Source organism: Haemaphysalis longicornis, unplaced genomic scaffold (assembly GCF_048455015.1).
Source record: "Haemaphysalis longicornis isolate Haplotype H1 unplaced genomic scaffold, Haemaphysalis longicornis Haplotype H1 scaffold_5, whole genome shotgun sequence".
In the NCBI taxonomy this organism is placed as follows: domain Eukaryota; kingdom Metazoa; phylum Arthropoda; class Arachnida; order Ixodida; family Ixodidae; genus Haemaphysalis; species Haemaphysalis longicornis.
In genome coordinates this window covers 119,525,000-119,541,296 of record NW_027526385.1, presented here as the reverse complement: position 1 = coordinate 119,541,296, position 16,297 = coordinate 119,525,000, and the positions used below count along the sequence as shown (strand labels likewise).

Sequence of the window (16,297 nt, the reverse complement as noted above, 5' to 3'; positions counted from 1 at the left end):
AATCCAATCCAATACATGCCAAGCCAAGCCAATCGAATCCAATCCAATGCCCCTCGCGAGAGAGTGTTCGCTATCGGAGAGGAGAGGGGGTGAGCTGCAGAGAGCGCAGCTAGCGCGGCGAGGAGAATGGGGGAGGGGTGGACGCCGACAACGCCGACAACAACGCCGGTTGGATGCAGGGACAAGGCGAGTGAAGGAGATGCGTCGCATCTAAAAGAGGAAGAGTCAGAGTGCTGCGCTGGTGCGTACACTACAACAGCTCGGACGCGACGAGCAAGCAAGAAAAAATCAACTGCAAGCACGCGCCCTCCGATCCCATAAGCACAATGAGCCTTGTGGCGCAAGCTCTCGCACAGAAATACAACGACTACGCCCAGAGCCATCCTGTCAGGCAGGGTAAAAAAGGCTTGCACACAAAAGCGCTCGCGAAACAAAAGAACGTCGCATGGATCGGTGGCGAAACTGATTAAGATGCTGTTGGAGATTGCCGCGCTTCGACCGAAAACCGCGACAATTCCACTGCCAGACCCTAAACGTGCTTGGACGGCGACGGCTAGGGCCCACGGGCTCCTGGCCGTCGACTAGGGGACTGTAGTGTGCCAGTGCTCCCAGCCGGCGCCTCTTCCTTAAAGCTTTGGATGGATAAAGTTTTCACCACCACCGCCACCACCGTCGCGTGGAGTACGGAAATTGCACTCCTGCAAAAAGAGAAGCTGAACCTGTTGCGCCCGAGCATAGTGCATCACCTCCCTCTGTTTGTCCAAGTCCCGAAAGCCCTGGACATTGAAAGTAAGAAAATGTACCAGCATAAAGGTGATAAGGGCGCAATTCCCACATTAGCCTCCCCACCTTCAATACTCACTGTCGTCGGAAGGCACGTCGACTTAAGACGCACAGTTTCTTGTTATCATAGGCATCATCGGTGTCCTCTGGCGATGTCGGCAACGCCCGCTTGGACGCATCTAGGCGGTCCGGTGGAGAGGGTCGGGCCGGAAGCAAGTCATGCACCTCGTTGATCGGGTTCACAAAGCGAGGGTGCGTCACAACGAGGGATGGGCCAGCAGTGCTAGGCTCGTCAGTGCCGCCCGCATCACCTCTGGGCGTCGAGGAAGACAGACTTTGCTTGGTTGACGCCGCGAGCCGCTCCAGGAGAGATGGGGAACCTAGCATATCGTTGACCTGGCTGACAGGGTTGGCCAAACGGGGGTCCCTGACCTGGACCTTGACAACTACTGGAACTGGACAGGCTCTGGCCAGCTACAGGCGACTTAGAGGCGTGATTAGAACGCCCCACCGCTGCCTTTCCTCTCGTGCCGGGCTTGCTGCGTTCCTTCCGGCGGCTGCGCGAGCCTTTCGAGGAGCCAGGGAGAGCGAAGTTTTTTTCCTGTTCATGGCCTGGCTTGCGCTCAGGTTGCTCCGTGAGGTTACTGCACTCGGCAGAGCTGGGGCTCGTGAAGTGGGAGGTATCGGTCGAAGACGATGAAGTGGCTTCGTCTGCACCTTTTTTTCTTTCTTTCTCTAATCTCCTTACTTTTATTTCTCTACTCATCTACTGCTAATCCATCCTAATATTTAAATATTAAATGCAGAGCATTTCAGTAGCTCACGATGTCACCCGCGTTGACGTCCGTAGTCGTAGTCCGCACCCCTCCCCCTACACTATATAAAAAAATACTATCCGGCGCCTGTTTTCGATCCCTCGACCCTGCGGCTCGACCCTGTACATGGTGCTCTACCCACTGCGCCACAAAGCCGACACAGAATGGGAGGCTACGAACGCGCCTTATATCCTTGACTCATTCAAACTACGTCAAGAAGCTGCTGATACAACGCATTCACTACCACCAACTCCCCAAACACTAAACGTTAACGCAGTACATCCACCCCCTATGCGACGCATTTACTCGAGTCCCCCTCGCGGGGAGATGGGCCCATTTTTTTTGCTTTCCCTACAAAAATTACCTAATTTCTTTCGGTAAGGCGCCCATTTCCTGGCCAATCCCCCTGATTGGGTACGCGCCATTTCACTGGAACCACCACCACCACCAGGTGGAATCTCTTCCTCCGAAGGCGACAAGCAGCTCTCGTGTTCCAGCTCTTGGCTGCTGCTTGTCGATTCCTTAATCGTCGAGTTGACGCCTAGAGCAGTACCTTCACTTGACGGCTCGGGAGGCTGCCTCAAGGAGGCCCGGGGTAGCTCTGGAAAGTAGCTTGTACTCTCGAGAGCCTGATGACTGGAGGGCGCGCGAGGCGTCTCAGCAAAATTGCTCGCAGCGTCCGCATAGGAGCGGGGCCGCAGGCAGTCGGTGGTGGCATGGTTGCCCCGGCAGCGGCGACACTGGGCATTGCAGTCGACGTCATCGTGGCCGTACTCCGAGCAGCGGCCGCAACAGGGGGCCTTGCAGGCGCTAACTTGGTGATCGGTCTGGCCGCAGCGGGCGTATACCCTCCGCACACCTTTGAAATCAAACTGGGCCTTGAACCCTCGAATCTTCCTGAAGTTAGGTACGGCCTTCGCCATCTCCATCTTCACGAGTCGCATGCCGTTCTTGATATGCTGAAGGCTCCTCCACGCCGGCTAGCTGACGTTGAGGACCTTCCCATATGGTCTCAGTGCTGCCGGTAGCTCCGCGTTACTCACAACGGGGTTCAGGCGGTACACTGTCAAACGAACCCGTGCAGGCCACAGGAAACGAAACACTGTTCGCAGCGATGGCTCCTTTCTCGGCGATCTTGCGAGCAGCAGCAGCCGTAGCCACCACTGCGCAGAACTTGAATCCACCCTGGTGCATCAGGGTGTCCAGGCCATAACGACCTACGATTTCCTGGAGGACATTCACCAGGTCATCCACGGTGACGTCCTTTGGCGCCGTAAAGTAAAAAAAAATGGGCCTTGGGTGGTGGCTGAACAACCTCCCAAGAAGCCATGATGACGTGTCCTTAATGTCCAAGATGGTGGTCCAGTGGTCACAATGTAGACGGCGTCCAGGAGGGAGGGGCTACCCCAACGTAAAACGCAGGCAGTCACGGAGAAACCAAGAGGGCGGTGACGGATGACGTGTCCTTCCTTCGCTGCAGTCACGGCGAAGTTCCTACCGTCCTGATCAGCGCCACCAGGTAAATATTATTGCGTGGATTTGAGGAGAGACCTACCTTCAACAGAAATGCTCCTACGAAGCGTTGTTCTAAACCACAGGTGCATAGGCGGAGAGTTTGGATTTTCTCCGTGGGAGCGGGGGCTCGGCCCCCGTACTTGCAGCCCATAATGATGATGATGAAATGTACCCATTATTATTATATACACGTATATAAATTGCATAAATATACATTTTCATACATACATGCATACATACACACACACATACATACATACATACATACATACATACATACATACATACATACATACATACATACATACATACATACATCTAGGTCGCTGCGCTTGTCCTTCTTGGTTAGAATTTGAAGAAAGAAACGTAAAGTATGAAAGTAAGCCTTCCACATCTGTGCCAATTCAATGGTGCAGTAGCCTTTAGCCCCAATAAAATTAACGTTAAAGTGAAAATGTAGAGGCAACTTAAGAAATGTTAATTGGTTATCTCCCTCTTAATGGCACTTGGGGGAGTGGGGGGGGGAAATCAGCACTGCCGGGGGGGGGCCTCTGCCCTCCCCCCTGGGAAACACTAGAGGGGGCTCGGGGTAGTCTCCGCCTATGCACAGGTGCATTGTTAGACTGACGTAAGCCCAATTTTCCTTATCTATGTGACCAGGGGGTACGGCCCCGGTTACCAAATACGCGCCACTCTTTTCAGCATAATCTTGAAGCGATTGGCATTTACAAAATAATCACAGTTGGAAGAATAAATCTGGTTTTCTCGCAATACAAAATGAGACCGAAATTGACATAAAATGAGGCTATCGAGAATGCAACCAAGTCCTGCATCAGCTTCGTTCAGTATGGCACCAGTCGTAAAACGTTCTTCGTTCGCTCCTAGAAGCACGCGTCGGCGAGCCAGTTGATCCATACTTTGTTATACAGTCGAACTTCGTTAATTCGATCTCCGAGGGGACAGAAAGTCTGATCGAATTAGCTGGAGTTCGAGCTAGTGGGGGTGCCTTTGATTGGCGGTACGGCGCACGCTACCAGTATCAGAAACGCATGCGCGGTAAAGTAGACAATATTGCACGCCCTTCTGAGTTCACCTTCAATAATTACGCTCTGCGAAAGCAAAAAAATTCCCTCGCACTTCCCCGAGGGGGAGAGTGTGTAAGTGCGAATGCACGGTTGTTGATTGCGCGATTACGGTGGATATCGTGATCTTGGAGTGGAGAGGAGGCGCCCAACACCCGCAGTCACTGAGCGGAGAGAGGAGGAGGAGAGTAGCGCCCGCCGTTACGGCGAGGGCTACACGAGCGCCCTCACGCGTCGGAATGCGGAGCGCCCGCTACGCGAGCGAGAGCTCTCCCGCCCGAAGTGGAGAGGAGGCGCCCAACACCCGCAGTCACTGAGCAGAGAGAGGAGGAGGAGAGTAGCGCGCGCCCATCTCCCCCCGTTGCTAGGGAAGACGAGGAGGAAGACGAGGAGCGCGCGCACCCGCAGCTGTTGCTATGCGGACAACGGCGGCGGACGATTCAGGCTCGCTTAAGAAGTGCATTCGCACTTAAAAGGACAAAGAAAAAAATTACTCCCACCTCCCCTCGCGGGAACCCTGGTGTGATGCGATGCTGAGGGGGGTTCAAGCGCAAGCGGAGAGCAACCGTCGACCGAAAGGCCGCCGGAGAGCGGCACACCGGTTATAAGCGCAGCGCGCCCGAAGGAGAGGAGACCGCGGAGAGAGAGAGTACTGCACATGCGGAGCACCACGCGCAGCGCCGCCCACCGGCGGAGTGAGAGCGCGTTGGGCCGCACACCCGCAGATGTTAAGAGAGAGTGTTCGCTCTCACCTGTTCACGCACCGGCGCCAGTGCGTCTGCCGCGGCTATGACGCAACACAATCCAACACGATCCACTTTAATCCAATCCAATCCAAATTCAATCCAATCCAATGCCCCTCGCGAGAGAGTGTTCGCTATCGAAGAGGAGAGGGGGGGAGCGGAGGAGAGTGCGGACGCCGACGACGACGAAGGACGCACGTAGGAAGGACAGAGCCGCCGACAAAAGATGCTCTCAGCGTCGCATCTAAAATTACGCCCACCTCCCCTCGCGGGAACCCTGGTGTGATGCGACGCTGAAGGGGGTTCCATTGTGCGTTTTCGTTGGGTCGATTACTCGAATTGCGTGAGCAATCGTCGGGTAATGCGAGAGAGAGAGAGAGAGAGAGAGAGAGAGAGAGCATGCGTAGCGCTGACGACCGTCGATTGAGACCGGCCGGACCGGCCGGACCGCGGCACTCCGCTTAATGCGCAGCGCGCCCGAAGGAGAGGAGACCGCGGAGAGAGAGGGCGCTGCACATGCGCACAACGCGCTTGCGCCGCGCGCAGCGCCGCCCACCGGCGAAGTGAGAGCGCGCCGCACTGCCGCGCCACAGATGATGGAGGAGAGGGCGCGCTATCATGGCGAGAGGAGAGGGGGTGAGCGGAGGAGAGACGCAGCTGTGCGGACGCGGACGCGGACGCCGACGACGACGGACGCAGGACAGGGCCACCGGCAAGAGATGCTCATCTCAGCGTCGCTTATAAAAGGCAGCGCCCGCCGGAGAAAGAAAAGGACCGTGCCCCCGCAACGCGCGAAGCGAGGACGTGTGGTCTATGCCAGCTGCTTCACTGGCATGTTGTCACAGAGGATTGGCTGCGGCCATTTACGCATATATGTCTGTGATGAAGTAGAAGAAAGCGAATGCGTGTAAGGTTCGCCAAGCTAGGGTAATGAGGAAGATAATAAGAAGTTGGGAAATCGCCTTTTGTAGATATGTGCCACACGTGAACTCACAGTATAGCCTACAGGAATTGTCCGAGGTATAGAAGGGATGGGAGAAGAGGAAGAAGAGATCGATATGGCGACGAAGGAGGGTGGAATCGGAGGAGCCATGATTCGGAGGGCTATCCGAAAGATGCGTTAGCCGTGGTCTGCCGAGGCCGTCGTCGAAGACGCCTGGAGACCCAGCAAGGCTGCAATGCCAGTCGTGCCTACAAGCTGTTCGTCGACCGCGCAATAAATCGCCGGCTTCGACTGTGCAACGTAGAGTACCACGGGACAACTACCAAAAAGGCCTGCGACAACCGGGAATCTATACCAGCATCGACTTCATCTACTGCACCAGACCACGTGAGCCGTTTAATCCATCACGGGTGTGTTTTCTGGAATGAACTGTGAACTTTTGATAGTTGTTTCCGCCATTCCAGAACAGTGCGATTTTCGGATTGACTTTAGTGACGCATTCACTTTGTGACTGTAACATACGTCTCATTACTAGAGGCTGGATTTTTAGGCACTAAAAAGGCCCGTTTTAGACGCCAAAAATAGGCGCCAAAAACAACGTTTTAGGCACTAAAAAGAATAAAACAGGCGCATTGAAGTTTTAGATAAATGCTAATAATTTCAAGTGAAGACGTGAGTGAACTGTAAGCACGACAGGAAGTCCAAAAATGTCATTGCTATGAGGCCACAATGACAGTAACAGTTCAAGTCAATTCAATTCAATTCTTTATTTTTCTCTCATAACAAGTTCTATACATTGACCTTAGACGTGGAATTGCCCCGTAATACCTCTGGGCTAATGGCGATCAATTGGCCTAATTTCACATGCGCATTGCTTACATACATGTTCAGATGCGAAAGTCACTCAAGCGTCGCATATTGTGAAACAGGCAGGAGAAACAATACTTGAAATATGGTAATACTGATTTATAAAAGCGCAAAGTTATGTTTGCCTGACGCAATTAAATTACAATAAAGCAAGAAAATAATAAATGCAAGATAGACAAGGTTTGTTAAAAAATTAACATGTTACGTGAAAACTTACGTACAAACTTTAGCAATTTTCTACAGGTACCTTAATTATACAGGTAAGACCTTTCAACACTGCCAAATACACATACGCTCATTCGAAATATAAATATTAAGAATTGTGTTTGGACAGAACGCGGAACCTAGTTTAAGAACGACTATGAAAAATATAGAAACAATAGGTAACTACCAGCGTCTCCAGATTTCCGGGTTCCAAATTGTGCCTCTTGTCGTTGAGAATGAGTTTGTACGCGGAGAACGAACGCTCGACGTCGACAGATGTGATTGGTGCGTACTTATACTTGGGAAGATTCGAAGGGTTAATTGACACTGGGATCCTACAGTGCTCACTACGAAGGACGTCTGAAGCTTCTTTAAGTACAAAAAACCCCTTGATTTTGTCCAAGACCGATTGCAGCTTCGCACGTGCCTTTTCGGCGACGGGTCCTTCGGGAACCGTGGCGATTCTTTCCTGTGCGTGGAAAATTAGCGCAACGTTTGTAACAACAGTTTCTCCCGCACTTTCAAGTTTTTTGATAGAATCCGCTAAAAACGTGAAGTTGGCGCAAAGGTGCGCGAGGTCTCCTGGAAGGCTATTCACGGAGAGGACAGCTTGAGCTTTTGTGACTGCAACACTCTCGTCAATTGGAAGGCCGTTGATCACGCCCTTGATGTCCGAAAAGTAGCAGTTGTAGTACTCAACAGCTTCTAGCCACGTTCCCCATCGTGTGACGACGGGTTCTGGCGGAAGGGGCACATCAGGCAGCATCTCCTTGAAGACGCGCACGCGAGAGGGTGCCTTCAGGAACACGGCCTTGGGTGAACCAATAAGCTCGTTGACGTCAGTGAAGTGCTTCCTCAGTTCCTCGCAAACACGATGAAGCGCATGCGCTAGGCAAGTGACATGGAGCATCTGCGGGTAGAAGGCCTTCAGGAGATGAGCGGCCGTGTGCATGTAGGCTGCAGCGTCTGTGTAGAGGAACTGAACCTTGGTGGCCTCGACTCCTGTAGGGTAAAGAACCTTTAGGGATTAGTCTACACAGAATGCTACAGACTCCCCATTTGTTCTCTCCAAAGGTTTCGAACACACGAGGAAAGCCCTTGTCTTCTCGTGCGCCGCAAGCTTCCCAGCAAGAAAGTGAGCGACAAAGCGCCCTTTGACGTCTGTTGTTTCGTCTACGGAAATCCAAATGCAGGAGGCGCCAAGCTCTTCTCTGATTCTTGCTAATGTCTGTTCATAAAAAGGCCGGAGGTAGTTCTTCCTCAAAGTAGACTCAGACGGCACGTTGGGATTGCATTATTTCTGTAGAAATTGTTTCAGCACGGGATTTTCAATTTTGGTCCAAGGGATGTTTGCGGCCACCAGGGCCTCGCACAAATCAACGTTGAAAGCGTTCGTCCTGTCGTCCTTGAAGGCTGTTGTCAAAAAAGACTGTTTGGATGTTGAGGGCTTGTCCCGCTTAAGGTTTGCCAGGTGCCTTGCCGTCTTCTCATGCTGAGCCAGGTAATATTTCTTCTCGCAAGGAATCTGCGCAAATGCGTTAGGATTTCTTAAATACGAAGCGTATATTCAACATCACAGCGCAGATAAACATGCTAGCATACTAAGCGTCTTGACATGCTAACAGAAGACAAATAAATACGATAAGCATCAATAAACATTCCAACTTCCGCAGAGAAGCAATCGAACACCCCTGCTGCGTCCTATTTTATGGTATAATTGCACTTGAGCTCCGCGCTGCTACGCGTGTCATACCACCAAAACGTACTTGAAAAACAAGAAGGTGAGATTCCATTGACGTTCTGTTCATCTGACTCGGCGCGCGCCATCAATACCCTCAATTTCACGGTGGCACGGCGGGGGAGTAAGATACCACATTCAATTGCGTGTTAACTTAGCGCGGCGTACTTCGGTAATTCTAGCTAGCGTCTGCATGTAATTAACCGAGTAGTTACGAGGTAGACTTCGATTAGCGGATGTAGTGCATATCTTAAAAACACGCTCCGTTCATCAGCGCTAGTTTTGAAACATCGTCCTTCAGTACCAACCGATCTATTGCTCGTTTGATTAAGAAATTTCTGTATTTTCACTTAACGCAGCACACAGGGACGCTATATAAAAATGTGAATCTCCTTCTCAAGGTATCTAAAATATTTCATTTGAATAATCTCAATGGTATTGAAAGTTTAGAACTTATAAACAACGCTACCAATAAAAAAAAAAACGTTTGAAAAAATGCAGGCACCGAAAGGAACGCTGTCTGCCGTATTCAAAATGCACAGGTGCCTCCTTCCTTTTCTCAGAAAAAGGGGCAGTATAAACAAAAAGCAATAACAGCGGATCGCGGTCATGACGCCCAGGCGCCAACCAAGCCCAGGCGCCAACCAATGGACAACTTTGCATAGTTTCGAGTTCGACCACAGCCCCTGGATCAAGCGCACTTCATCGAGGGCCGTGGTTTGGAATAACACATGAAACACTCACGCCACGTAAAAACTCGTCGGCTCACCTTTTTTCCGCACGGTTGGCAGAACACGGCCTCTCCGTCTATTCTGTAGCATGGTGAGTTAAGTGTCCACTGTCGGATCAACGCACTTCTGGGCGTCTTCCGTTTCGGCATGGCTGAAAAGGGCAGCGGAGAAAGCCAGACCGTGCACGTTGAAAGACCGGACCAGAAGGGAAGGGTGCCTCCTATTGGTCGGGTCCAATCACCTAGAGCCAATTTTTCCCCCGGTGGTGAACCTTTCAACTAGTAAATTACAAACAAGATAAGGGCGTGTACGTCACAGTGTTTTTAGATGCAACGCATCTCTTCTATCCGGCGTGTGTCCGGTGGCGGCGTCCGTCTCTCCTCCACTCTCCTCCTCTCCTCTCTCCGATAGCGAACGCTCTCGCCTAACAGCGGCGTCGGCGGCGTCGGCACAGGTGCGTCTCTCCTCCACAATCCGCCTCTCCTCTCTCCGATAGCGAACGCGGTCTCAGTCGACGGTCGTCCGTGCTCCGTTTGCACTGTCTCGCAGTACTCGACGATTGCTTGATGCGAGGGTTCCTTTAGAGAATCAACCCAACGGAAACACCAATGGAACCACTGCAGATGTGTTGCATCACACCAAGGTTCCCGCGAGGGGAGGTGGGCGTAATTTTTCCCCATCACTTTCTTTGCCGATGACGGTATCATAGTTCCACTGGGGAGTAGAGTTGTGCGTCCACCGCCAAGTCCTGCGGGAAAGCCACCCGTAAAGCATGCAGAAGCCGCCACTCCGGTTGCACCGGTGCAAAGGGAGGGGGGGGGGGTGTTAAAAAGAGGTCCAGGCTCAAACCCATAGAATTCAGAACAGTAAATATTTCCAGGTAGAATGAATAAAGGTATCAAATTGCACTCGAAAGCGAAACTTGACGCTACATAGTGCTGATTTGGGCGCCAATTTGAGAAAAAAAGGCATTTATAGGCATTTATCGGAGTTTAGGCACTAACTCCCAAAATAGGCATTTATAGGCACTATAAAACCACCATAAAAGCCATCCTTGACCTCCAATTCGTGCTCATATATCGAAATGGGGCAATAGGAACGCAAGGAAAAAAATAGGCATTTGCCTGAAATCCGGTCTCTACTCATTACCTCGTGCCGTCTCTAGAAATGTTCGTCGCCGTCTCATACGCTCATCTCAAGCGCGAGCCTGTCTCATTTCGACGACACGAGTCTCAAGGACTAGCGATCACCAATAACATGACAGTGTCCGAGACCAGGCGTCTGTCCGAGACCATGGCTTTGATTTTTACGGGCACGTTTTCTCAAATTCAACCGGAACTCTCAATTTTTAACCAATTCTGTTTTCTAATCACGCGCTGTTTCTGGATGCAAATGAATAGGTATTCCTTTCAAGTTGTGAACGGTCGCATTAGCCCCCTTCATGCCCGATTCCTTGCCAATCCCCCGCGTGGATATCCGCCGTGAGACGAGGAACATCAACAACAACAACAACAGCTTCTCCAGCGTGCGCGGAGCAAGCACGCTATTACGGGTTTAAGAAGCTGTGGAGGCTAGTTACGCATTGAACTTTGGCCTTCGGTTTCGAATTTCGCGAAAAGTAGTCTCTGCGGACGGGCATATTGTTCGAACTAACCGTGGCAAGTGTTTCAGCTGAAGTTCGAATTAGCGGGAGTTTTCCACCATTCAAATACACGTCGCGTTGATGGGACCAATGGACAAGTTCGAATAATTCGTTGGTTCGAGTTATGCGACTTCGAATTGACGAGGTTCGACTGTAACAATATCGCCAGACCAATCATCTAAGACGTGCGGAGGTACGCTTCCTTTTTTAAGGCGTCCTCCTCCGTTTGGCACAGTGCCATTTTGAGGGCGCTGCCGAGCCTACGGACGCGGGTTCGACCCCAGCTGCAGTACGTGGTCGCTTTTAAGAGGAGCAAAATCGAAAACGCCCGTGTGCCGAAATTTCTGGGCACGGTAAAGATCCCCAGGTGGTCCAAATTAATCCCGAGCCCTCCACATACGGCGCGTCTCATCGCCTGCGCTGCGTGACCGCGTTAAACCCTACAATCAGAAAAGCTTCCGCGTGTTACTACCCTGGAAATTTGAATTTGGATTGTGATGCTGCCTCGCCTCTATAGTACATTGATGCTGTATAAACTGATTAGTACAAAACATAATTGTTTGCGTTTCTTTTACTCATTAAAGGTATTGCTTAGACCACAACGTTTGCTTCTCCCGATGTAATGTTACGGCGTAAGGTAGTGTGGTTGCATAATTTGATGACAGAAAGACAGCAAGAAAGACCCCTGCATAGAAGGCAGCGTCCCGTGCACCCGAAGAAATGATGTGATCAACCGAAAACTCCCCAATTAAACACGGAAGATTGATCTGCTGTATGTCTGTAACAGTTGAATACCTTGATTTCAACGCATACAGAAAGCGTTCACACCGATGAGTTGCCTTGCCCTGAGGTGCACTGCAAACACAGCACTAAGAGGAGCCTTTTTTATTTTACAGCTCACCTTCACGTCCTATTTATTCCCATATAAATTCTGAGTTAGCTTTAGAGGCCACTTTTACAGCGACCAAAGTTCCGGTACACCACTAAGAAGAATTAACGCTGACTTCACGCAAAAAATCAATAAAAACTTTGATCTTTTTTCGTTATGTGACCAAGGCAAGAACAATAAAGCGCCGCAGAATTGGACAGATCTGTTTCTTTCTGTGCTTGTGGGGATTCAAAATAGATACAAGAAAATTAAAAAAATCCTCCGTCGCATGCCCCCCGCGAGGGACACGAGTAAATGCAGAGCATTGGGGTCGTTTACGTGGCGTAGGGTTGGTGGTGGTGGTGGTGGTAGTTCTTGGTGGTAGTTGTTGGTGGTGGTAGTTGTGTTGGGTTTTATACGTGTACACCACGCAGCTATCACGCCGCTCGCACGCCGCTGAGTCGCCAACGCATGCCGCTGACGACGTAGTTTGAATGCGTCAAGGATATAAGGCGCGTTCGTAGCCTTTCATTCTGTGTCGGTTTTGTGGCGCAGTGGGAAGAGCACCATGTACCTCGCGTTCCGCCCACAGGTAGTGAATGCGTTGTATCAGCAGCTTCTTGACGTAGTTTGAATGAGTCAAGGATATAAGGCGCGTTCGTAGCCTCTCATTCTGTGTCGGCTTTGTGGCGCAGTGGGTAGAGCACCATGTATCTTGCGTTCCGCCCGCAGGGTCGTGGGATCGAAACCGGGCGCCGCTAACTGTTATTGCTTTTTCTTTTTATAGTGTAGGGGGAGGCTGGCTGCTGCGGACGCCGACGCACGGGGGACATCGTGAGTTACACAAATGCTCTGCATTTAAAAAGCGTCGTGGAGGTGCTGGGTATCGATCCCAGTATCTCGCACATGCTAAGCAAGCGCTCAACCACGCACCCGACATATATTTTTAAATGCAGAGCATTTCTTAGCCTCGCCTGTTCCTGCGTCGGACGGTGTCAACAGTTCCGCGTCCGCAGCAGGTGCGCCTCTCCTTCCCTCCTCTCTCTCAACAGCAGCTGGCGCGCGCATGCGTCGTAGTCAGCCCGTTCGCTCCGTCGCGGTCTCGGCGTAACAGGTGCGTGATAGCTGCGCTGTGGGGCGTGGAAGGGCGCGCGCTGCTTGCGCATGCGCGCTCTCCCCCCCGTACTGCTCTCCCTCTACTGCGCGCGCTGCAAATATAGCGGCTAGCGGTCGCTCGTGTTTCAGTCACTGCGTTGCTCCTTCCTTCCTTGGTTGACGCTCGTGCCCACGTTTACTCGTGTCTGCTACTCCAGCATCACGGAAGAAGCGATGGAAGCAACACTGCCTTCAATCAGAACTGAGGCCCCAATGCTCTGCGTTTACTCGTGTTCCCCTCGCGGGAAGGCGCGGGAATTTTTTTTTATGGCCTCCAACATCGGCTGCCGGCGGCCCGCCGTTTGCACGCCGCCGGCAGCCGATCTCGGAGGCCATGGCGAAAGCAGCTTAGTGCTCGTTCCGCCCACCAGTCCCGGAAGTTCTCAATCGTTTTTTTTTTTTTTTTTTTGCAGCGGGGAAAACGTTGCTCGTTAGTTGTTTGTGGGCCTACGTGCTTGGACCATTTCCATCCTTCGCAAAAGCTGATATGCGAGGTTTTACCCACCACACTCCTGCTTTTGAATTCAGTGAAAACACCGCACCACTCAGATTAGGTCCCTGCCCTCCCGTTGGCAACTCAGTGCCGCGGGAACGGTCATCAGAGGAGGCAGATCCGGTAGGAACCGAAAACTGCGCACCCAGTTTCGCGCTCAGGCAGAGACCCTTGGCTCATCATCGTGGCTGAGTGAGTTCTAAGATCGCGGAACGATCTCTCCTAGCTTCATATAGAAATGATCCTATGAAGCATGATCTTGCCCAACACTGCACCTACAGAGGCGCCCCTTGGGCTGCCTTTGCCTTCAGGATCAGTGGTACGTCCAGAAAAAACCAAATATTCGCCATTCTTTAGAACATACACCTCAAGTGACTGGTATCTGCATCGTATACGAAGTTGGAAACCGAAATCTTTAATTTGCAAGGTGTAAATACCGTACTAGAGCTGGTCAAAAAAGTTAAATTTTAAGTAGCGTGCCTTAATTTTTTTGCATTGCTCGATACCCCTTCAAGATGGCCGCTCGACGTGGCCTGCTGCGGTCATCGAAGTTCAAAATCATCTTGAATTATCCCTTGGGGCAATAAAGGTTCTCTCTCTCTCTCTCTCTCTCTCTCTCTCTCTCTCTCTCTCTCTCTCTCTCTCTCTCTCTCTCTCTCTCTCTCTCTCTCTCTCTCGTTTAATCAGTATTCAAGCACCCAACATGCTTAGACTGCCGAGTTTCTGTGCGGCCCGCGGTGTCGCGGCGTCTAAAACGTTTATTTCGTTACAGGCAAACAAAACAAACACTTCACCTACGACACATGCTGGGATGCACGAGTAAAGATTCAGTTAAGCGGGGGACGCATGCCCGTCCGAGCAATCCAGTTTCCGACAGGGCGCGTTAAAATATCGAGCAGGTTGGAAGCGCGCGGAAGAGGGCGAGGAGGCGGGTCTTCCGGCAGCCAAACCGGTTCTCGGCGCGGAGACGCGTGCGGGGACGCACACACGTGCACGCGTGCTTTTCCGCACATGTGTTTGACCCTTTACGTCAGCTGGCGTTATGTATCGTACGTCGAGATGTGCAAACGGGCTTTCAGACTTTTCTGCCTTTATTAGACAAATAGCTGCTACCTTCGGGATTCGTGCACCCCTTTTCAACCTATATGGCAGCCTGCAGCCACTGTGGCTGTTTGTCTACTTCATTTTGCGCCCAGCCACAGCGTTGACTATACACCGCTTAACAAAGATCACTGCCTCTAATTTCAGTAATCAGGACACGGGGTAGCCCAGAAGGCGTTGCCGGACATCATCATTCGCCGCAACGCTGAAGCAATAGACTGAGCATTGAGGCTTTCACACAGTACGACGACAAAACAAACGCAAAGCGCTGCGCATGCCTTCAACGTCGCCGTCGCTACTACCAGCGCAAAAAAAAAAAAAAAAAAAACGAAGACTGCCGAATTCTTGGCTTGTACGTCCTCACCACTTCGCAAGCTGGTTCCGCTTTTTTGCGAAAATCAGTGACAACTGCCGATAGTGAGGTTTCTGGTGGGCCACTGCTTACAACCGTCGATTCATTTCGATTGAACTACGTGTAACTGAAAGATGGTTACTCCACCAACATTTCTAATTAAAATGCATTTCCCGGCATAGAAACACACTTCCCGGTGGAATGTTCCTCATTTGTGCCATTGTGGGAGAGAAAACCCTACCATAACAGACTTGTGTCGCCAATTCTTCTAGCACGCGAATGCTTGCACGATGAAACGTTCGGGAAGGTGCGAAGGATATGAGCTCGGATGCAACACTCCTTCCTGTGCCGAAAACACGGGATGAATGGAAGTGTTGTCATGAATAGGACGGCTGAGGAGCGATATGCTACGTGACAGACAGGTCGTGCCCTGGGCAAGAAAGCCTAACTGGGACGGCATTTTCGGGACATCTGCTTCTATTCAAGTTGAGTGTAAACTATAACCGACATGGACACAAAATCATATGTGCGGCAGATTAGTCTTTTTTTTCTCAGGGTGACTGACGTTCGCCAGTGCATGTCAAGCATGTTAGTGTCCAAAGGTTCCCTGCTGGCGTCAGAACTGGTGCAGTGACATTGCTGAATAACAGCTGGCATTAATGTTTTGCTCATTTTCTTGGACACTGCAGCAGCTTGTTCTGCTGGCTACGTGTAGATACAGCTCGCAACAAACGCAACGCTGAGCCTGGCTGCGGCCCGCTGACGTCCCGCCTCCGTGGCGCAATCGGCTAGCGCGTTCGGCTGTTAACCGAAAGGTTGGAGGTTCGAGCCCTCCCGGGGGCGTGGTGTTTATTTTTTTTTTCTGTCCTTGGTTTACTCCTACCACGTTTTCCTTTTTTTGTGTTTGGGGAGGGGAGGAGGGCAGGGAATTTCCAACTAGATAGATAAGGCAGAAAAAAAAAATAAACACCACGCCCCCGGGAGGGCTCGAACCTCCAACCTTTCGGTTAACAGCCGAACGCGCTAGCCGATTGCGCCACGGAGGCTTTTTTTTTTTTTTTTTTTTCTTTATTGTTTGCGCCACGGAGGCGGGACGTCGGCGGGCCGCAAACAGGCCCAGCGTTGCGTTTGTTGCGGGCTGTATCTACACGTAGCCAGCAGAACAAGCTGCTGCAGTGTCCAAGAAAATGAGCAAAACAAAATGCCAGCTGTCATCTAGTTACAAATTCCCTGTTCAAACAAAAAAAAAAAACTTGGTAGGAGTA

The 16,297-nt window shown here is 51.3% G+C and overlaps 3 non-coding genes across 3 annotated transcripts; 1 reads left to right on the top strand and 2 right to left on the bottom strand.

Moving 5' to 3' along the window:
* Positions 1 to 13,626: 13,626 nt before the first annotated feature.
* On the bottom strand, positions 13,627 to 13,840 carry LOC144140113 (small nucleolar RNA U3). The gene has a single exon (XR_013316325.1). It is a non-coding gene; the product is annotated as a small nucleolar RNA U3 (small nucleolar RNA).
* A 1,961-nt stretch (positions 13,841 to 15,801) lies between these two features.
* Positions 15,802 to 15,875, top strand: Trnan-guu (transfer RNA asparagine (anticodon GUU)). The gene has a single exon. It is a non-coding gene; the product is annotated as a tRNA-Asn (tRNA).
* Positions 15,876 to 16,004: 129 nt separating this feature from the next.
* Trnan-guu (transfer RNA asparagine (anticodon GUU)) lies at positions 16,005 to 16,078 on the bottom strand. The gene has a single exon. It is a non-coding gene; the product is annotated as a tRNA-Asn (tRNA).
* Between the last annotated feature and the right edge of the window lie 219 nt (positions 16,079 to 16,297).